This window comes from Meleagris gallopavo, chromosome 4 (assembly GCF_000146605.3).
Source record: "Meleagris gallopavo isolate NT-WF06-2002-E0010 breed Aviagen turkey brand Nicholas breeding stock chromosome 4, Turkey_5.1, whole genome shotgun sequence".
In the NCBI taxonomy this organism is placed as follows: domain Eukaryota; kingdom Metazoa; phylum Chordata; class Aves; order Galliformes; family Phasianidae; genus Meleagris; species Meleagris gallopavo.
The window spans coordinates 20,135,593-20,143,049 of NC_015014.2; the positions used below are offsets into that span (position 1 = coordinate 20,135,593).

Here is a 7,457-nt window from a genome sequence, read left to right on the forward strand (position 1 = left end):
TTTTTGAGGGCTTTTGTAGTGATCACATCACTGGTTACCGCAGTGATGATTGTTATTCCTAGCTATTAACTGGAATGTTTATAGTCAATCATATAACTAAGAAAAAAAATAACAAGAAGAGCTTGTGCCCAAGTGATTGGGTTCTTAAAGCATTTCATGCTGGAGATGACAATTAACTGACTGTTAGTGAGCAACTTCCTCTTTGGCTTTGGACTTGGCAAATTAAGTACTTTACTCAGGAAATGTTTTGTGGCCATTATAGCATAAAATGGAAGATGAAGATGAAGTAAGTGTTCAAGGTCATTGTTGAGGTAAGGTCCAAAGGGAAATAGAAGATAGTTCATGGTTTATTCCCCACAAGTTGTTCTAGTGATTTAAAGCTAAAAAATGGCAGAATGTGTGCAGCTTGAAGACTGCACCAGCCCAACTTCTGATAGCAGCAGCATCAAACTGCTGAAGATGCATTGGATAAGCACAGGAGGACTCCTTCGCGGTGTTCACGTGCTCTGACAAATGCCACAGATTTCAGATGCTGGAAATATCAAATTGAAAACATTGCTTCAAGTTAGGTGCATAAGTGAAGATTGCGTTAACGTATCAGAGGTGTAAAACTAGGCATGATTTTATTTCTTGCTGTTTAAACAGCAATTGAGCACTTAGGGCAGTGCTGGAAGCCCAAAAATGGAACAGAAATCTTGGAGATATTTTTAGTTCTCAGTACATAAAGGAGAGAACTTCTCTGCTGTGCACAAACAAGGATTAATATTAAATACTCTAAGTCGTGGTCTTAGGGCCAGGATTACTGCCCTTCATCTGCAGTGCAGTGATATCTTCTAGGACTGTACAAACAGCTTTTTGTACTTGGATGCAGACTGTAAGAAGTGGAACATTGGTTTTATTTTTTATCTTTTTTTTGTGCATTATGATACCTATAGTTGATTTCCTAACCTGTAGTACTGCAAAACTGGAAAAAAAAAACATCTCTGAATAACAAGACTTGCGTGCCCATTAATTTGTTTGCTTGCTTTTCAGGCCTTCAACAAACTTCCTGAGATCTAGATCTCACTTCAAATATTTACTCTTCTAATGCCTATTAATTATAGTCAGTGTCTGCCTGATGATTACTCAGCCATGGGATCAGAGGGCCACCTCCTGCAGGCCAGCACCATAAGCCCAAACAACCCCAAACCAGGCCCCCATGCTTCCCCATTTCAGCCCAGTTTGGTGTGTGCTTCTGAATGTGGGCTCCAGCAGCAGCTTCAGGCAGTGAGGTTTGGCAGGCCTTACCTTTTCCGCTTGTGTTGTTGACACAGGTTGTTGGTTGCTGAGGCTGAGATTATGGTTATTGAGGCTTTGATTATGTTCAAGCACAGCTTCCCGTAGGCCAAGAGGTTACAGGGAAAAGGCTACAGACTAGAGGAACTGAGCAATGGCTGGGACTGTAGACCTTAGCTCCTCAGTGTTTTTTTGGAGGCAAGGGGAAATGTACTTCTGCTGTCTTCCAAAGTACCAAAAATATTCAGAAGAAGGGAGCAGCTGCCCAGGGCCAAGTGTGGCCTTCCGCCTGCCCAGAGTTAGGAGTTTGTAACACAAGAATGAAGTAAATCACCACCTTGGGTATTGACTGCTGCTGAGGAAAAAGAAATCTCAATGGTCTGTTCTCACTGTTGGTGACAGTTTGCACATTAGAATGCATATGTTGCTTTTGGATAAGACGAAACATCGGTCTATCTAGTGTCTTCTGAGCGGTTGTCAGTGAAATGATGAAGATCCAAGTGCATTGCTGGGGTTGTACCAAGAGGTTATTCTGAACAATACTGTCACTGATCCCTTCATAATTTGTTCTTCGGTCGTTTATTTTCAAGCTGGAGGGTTCAAGTCTCCTCATAGGTGTGTGTGAGACTGTGAAAGCAGCCTGTCATTGTGGAGCTGGACTGGTTGGTCAGGTGCTCCATTTCCTTTCTCCTTGGTGTGACGCCACCAGAAAACCCTTTGCTGCCTTAGATTAGCTTGAAATTAAGGTGAGGAAGTGTGTTAAGAGACTAAGGGATTTTTGTTAAACCTGTGTTTTATTCATCTTTAGTTCTTCTGGAAACAAATAACCTTGTGTTTATGTAGGTGGGTAAAGAGAGTGCCCAGAATATGAAGTTCCCTGAGTTTAGCAGGTCGTGTCACAGTACTGGAGTACTGCCCTTCTCATAAACATTTATTGATGCACACTTGCTTTCTACAGCATCAATCATTTGACTGGCACATCACTGCTGTCTTGATTTAGGGAACTGATAATTCCTACATCACTTTCTAAGACGTGTTTGTGATTGAACACTGTGTTGTGGCATAATTAATGTTCCTATATGTCGAGTTGAAGTGATTGAGCTATATATTTTTTTTCCTCTGGTCATAGGAAGTGGATTTGGATGAAGGACTCGTTGATTTGGATCTCAGAAATGATTCAGATACCCCTGATGTTCCACCACCAACAGACAGCACTCCAGAAATCCTCAAAAGGGCTTTGTCGGGCTTGTCTGCCAGGTATTGTAAAACAAATGAGCTCTCTAACTGGAGAGCTGCCAACTAAAATTATTGCAGACTGTATTGTAGTTTTAATTTTCATTTGGTACATACAAAAATTCAAGGATAATTTTTAATTTGTTGTCACAATTGATGTATTTATGCTTCAGAAGCCCACTTAGTGTAATGTTTTTTCACAGCAGCTGAAGATTGCCCACAGTTCACTGAAACTTTTGCAGTTGTTCTGTCTAAGCGTTGCAATAAAATATGTGAGAGAGCAGTATTTGGGTTTGATCTCTGGAGTCAGAATTTCTAGGGGTTATAAACGCTTATTTCCTACATCCAAGCTTAATGAGGGGCAGTTTGTGTTTAAGTGAAAGTGTTGATTTTCTGGATGAACTTTTGTAAGTTTTTTGGGCAGCATTTCCACTTCTGATAAGTAGGCCATTAGGAACAAGCTGCTTCTCTGTAGCTGGTATTGAAGGGGAACGTAAAGCCTTATTGTAATGAATTCCTCTCCAACTTTGTTCTGGCAATTTCGGCACTTCCACTTAGTGGCTTTAGCTGCCATTAGCTGGCAGATGAATATCAAATGAATGTAGTTCAACTCTACATTAAATGCAAAATATGAAGCAAAACTGAGTGTCTCTTGAAACAAGTGTGTCTATTGGGGTGGCAATGACACGTAAAACTGGTATTAAAGGAAGACACTGTGAAGACCTTTTCTTTAAGACCTTGTAGGCTTTCTTTTGTGCTTAGAAGTAAATTGTGATTTCTTGGTTATTGTACATGTATGGGCAAGATTTTTGAAGGGAGCAAGGCAGAGGAGGAGAAGAGCTTACTGAAAAGAAAGTACAGTACACACTATTAATAATTAAAAACATTTCCATGGCAGAGAGGAGCATGCAGTGAGTTTATTCCCAGATATATTTATATTTATTTCTGTCTGTCAGTCTTCAGAGACCTGTATGCTGCTTTCCTGGCAGCCTTTCTTTTTGCATGTAAGTCTTTGTATGGCTGATTTCCCCATGTCTCCTGCTGTGAAATGCTCCCAGAGGGTCCTGATGTATTTTCACAGCCACCTTCAAGGAGGGGCTGATCCATAATGTCTGAAATAAGAGGGAGGAGAGGCTATGAGGAAAGAGAGAAGATTACTACCTTTGCTTTCTTTTGCCATGTGTTCTGTTGAGCTGGCAACTAGTAAACTAGATTCTGTGTTTCTTACTTTATGTTCTATTAAGCAAGATGTATCTGGGCTTCCTGCTGCTTCTAATCAACTCAAATCAAAGTATTCGCACAGTGAAGGAGTGGCCTTTGTTTTCATTTGTAACTGGTTGTTTTTTATGCTGTTTTTCTTTACAGATGGAAAAACTGGTGGATTCGTGGAATTCTAACGCTAGCTATGATTTCTGTGTTTTTTCTGATCATATACATGGGATCGTTCATGCTGATGCTTCTGGTGAGTTTAAATACTCTGTATTGTGCAAGAGTTACTTAATCTCTTTGTCATGCATAGGGAATAGCTGGAAGCAAAGTGCAGACATTACAGGAAGCAATTTCTCTTCTGTAAATGTAGGTGTCTTTGAACTACTGAAAAGGTTCTCAGTTGGGTGCTTTTGGATGAAGACCTCGATAACTTTATTTAGGAAGAAATTAAACAAGTAAAATGGATTTTTGCCTTGAAGCTTATGAAATTAATCTATTTGCTTGTCTGATTCCCATTATCTTCTCATACCCTCCTTCGATTTTGGTTGAAATACACAAAGGGAGTTTCATTTTTCAGGCTGAGAAAAGCAGGCAGTTCAAGTCAGCTGGCAGTGCCTGGCGCTGGAGGACTTTCCTCAGTCACGCTCCATTAATTCCCTGCTTCCCTCCAGGGCTGCCTTGGCACCCTGAGTTCATCCACTGAGTGGAGCTAGGTGCCTGTCTGTGATACAGAGACAAAATGCATTTTTAGGTCACAAAGTGAATAAACATAGTGGATTAGTATCCATTGCATGCTGCTTCTTTCCATTGCTTTTATTTCTGGTATTCTTAGTGAATGAGGGTTTAACTATTTTTTTCAGTTGTGGCAGGCAACAAAAAGGAATGTGTTTTCTAAAATTCTGTAGTTCAGTACTTCTGGTTAGCTGCTTTGATTTCTCCCCCAGGATTGTCAAATTGCCAGAACCTTTATTTTTTCCATATCTACTCCGAAACACCTCTTGGAGGGTAACATCTTGAGATGCTGGAATGCTGTTTCACCTGTATTATGGTCTGTATTACAGCCCTACATCTGAATGAGTCTGGTTTGTATTTCCTGTCTTCAGAAGAATGACACAACAAGCTTGTGATTTCATGGCTGATGATTTTACTGAGTGTATGAAGAAACAACAAAAAAGCTCTGTTAAGTTGTAGCTCGTTGGAGAGACATTTCTTACTATGTCAGTAGTCTATAATACTTTCAGAATAACTGGAGCAAAAAGAAACTGCTGGCTTTGCAGTATTGTTTGCTATATTCGTGGTACGCTGCAAAGTTTCAGTCATGGCGAAATTAACAGGATATGAACTAAAAAGCAGTTGAGTTAGTATAAAATTAATAGGGAATTCTTCCTCTGTACTATAAAGCAAAAAAGACAGTTGCCTAATACAGTTAACTGTGTCTAAATTTGATATTTGTTACAGTGTTCAAAAAGTAATAAAAAGTTTTGCTCGTCTATGATTTAGTTTCACTGGAGTCACACAACTTAAATTTTCTCTGGAATTGTCATGCTAAAACCAAATCTTAGTACTGGCCTGGAGGATGCCTGGAGAGCTGTAGGAAGAGTAATCCAGATAAGTTTGGAGGACAAGTCCTCAAACTGCTCCCAAAAACTGGGAGAACGTATTTTACGTTTGTTTGCTGTTGAGGCAGAAACTTCCACACTTTCACCCCAAATGTCCTTTTCCTCTGTAAGGACCAACCCTTAAATACTATGGGCAATTGCAACGTTAGATTTTGTGATGAAGGCAAAGCAGAATTGAGAGCATGAGCTAGGCAGACTTCAGAATTAACTTGTTGAGGTGATGTAATACTGTTCAAACTGTGTTGAACAAGGTAAAATGTATTCATGAGTGCAGGTGCTTGGAGAAATCCTGCAAAGCCTGCTGTGATGACATGCACCAGTCAGTGTGGATAGGTTCCTCCTCCAGTCTCTGCACAAGATTAGTTAGCGCTGTTTGGAAGCACTGGATATCAGGGCGAGATGGTCAGCTTGGTGACTAGAAGTTAAGCAAACCTGGCTGAGTCCCTCAGGGCCCATGACCCACAGGGTGCACCTCCAGACGTGCATAGGCAAGCACAGCCATGGTGAGATCGTGAAACAGCATCAAGGCTGTGCGGGGTGTGATACTTGTACCTGCACTAGATGACCTGTGCTTCTAATCAGCCGTGATAATTATCAGTGTAGACTTACCTGTAATGAAGTACTTGCAAATGGAAGACTTGGCTATGTTGTGTTGCACGACTCTTTTTTTTTTTTCCTTTGGACCTTGAACATATCTCTTAAATTTAAATAAAACTTAACCAAAAGAGCTTTCTCTTTATGGAAATGCTTTTGACTTGCTGTCATCCAAGTATTTTAAAGAGGAACAGTCAGGAATTCTCTCTTATTTCTTGAGGGGTTCTTGCAGCTAGCCCAGAGTGCCTTTTTTTGACAAGCTCAGCGTGCCTTTTTTGATAGACCCAATGGCTATGAGTTAAGGGGGCAGGGACAGTTAAGCAGAGCTTGACTTTCTCCTTGTTCTTGTTTGGAAGCTGTCTCCTTTCTGCAAGGAATTTAAATTTGGAGTAATTTTTTTTTTCCCCTCAATGCAGGCTGCAGTACTCCACACAGCCTTTAAGAAACAAGCAGCGGTCAATGTACATTGTTCCTTCTTTTTCTTAATTTTAGGTCTTGGGCATCCAAGTGAAATGTTTCCACGAAATCATTACCATAGGTTACAGAGTGTACCACTCGTATGATTTACCGTGGTTCAGATCCCTCAGCTGGTAAGTAGCAAGCAAGGTGGTCAATAAGTAGAGATGGGAAATTTAAGTCTTAGCGTTTTTTGTATCCTGTCATGATGGAAGGATAGCTTTGTAAGTCATGTGCAGATGTAAAATCTGTCATCTGTCTCTACTACATGAGTCTGTAATTGCCTTCCTTTTGTGAACTTGAACAAATAAATTGGCTTTTTTACTATTTTTTTTCCTGTTATCAATATGTATACATGTAGACATTTGTGTGCATGCATGTATGCTTGAAGTCAGAATTAAGCATTTGAAAGCTACCTGAAAATGTGCATAACCAAATAATCACCTGACCTATATTTTCTGAAAAGCTTCGACTTTTGCAGGTAATTCTGCGTACTTTTAAAGAGTTCTTTTCACAAGCAAGTAACTGAAATCATAATGTACAAGTTCTAAATCCTTTCCTGTTTTGAGTTTGATTATAGGACTGGGTAGATAGAAGGGATAGGGGATATTTCGAAAGCCAGAAGACAGGATTAATATTTCTGACAAATCCGGGATATTTGTATCAGTGTCCTGCTTCTTAGAGGATGTACAACGTACCACTTGGTCTACTTTGGCAGTTAACTACAGCCTACCTATATATGCTAAGTTCAAAATCAACATTTCAGTACCACCTAAAGTCTTGCCACTGAGACTGCATATTGAAACGTATCAGCTGGGTGGGAGGGTACTGCTATTGATTGGAATGTGAGCTGTGAGGCATAGTTGGAGAGGCAAAGCCTTGCACAGTGAACTTTAAGATTGGCTTGGAGGAGAAGGCAAGTACTGATCTCCATAAACATCCAGATATCCAGCCCATCTTGAATTATGAGTTTTTAGCTTTTCTGACTTCAGTAAAAAGCTGAAGAACATGCTGCTCAAGAGAGGTGCATCTTTTACTGGTTTTGAATGATATTTTTTTTTTCTTTTTTTT

General features: G+C 40.1%; 1 long non-coding RNA gene across 1 annotated transcript; it reads left to right on the forward strand.

The window, feature by feature from the left end:
- Positions 1-2,384: 2,384 nt before the first annotated feature.
- On the forward strand, positions 2,385-6,542 carry LOC104910610. Its single transcript, XR_793240.3, has 3 exons — positions 2,385-2,532; positions 3,874-3,970; positions 6,423-6,542. It is a non-coding gene; the product is annotated as an uncharacterized LOC104910610 (long non-coding RNA).
- Positions 6,543-7,457: the final 915 nt, after the last annotated feature.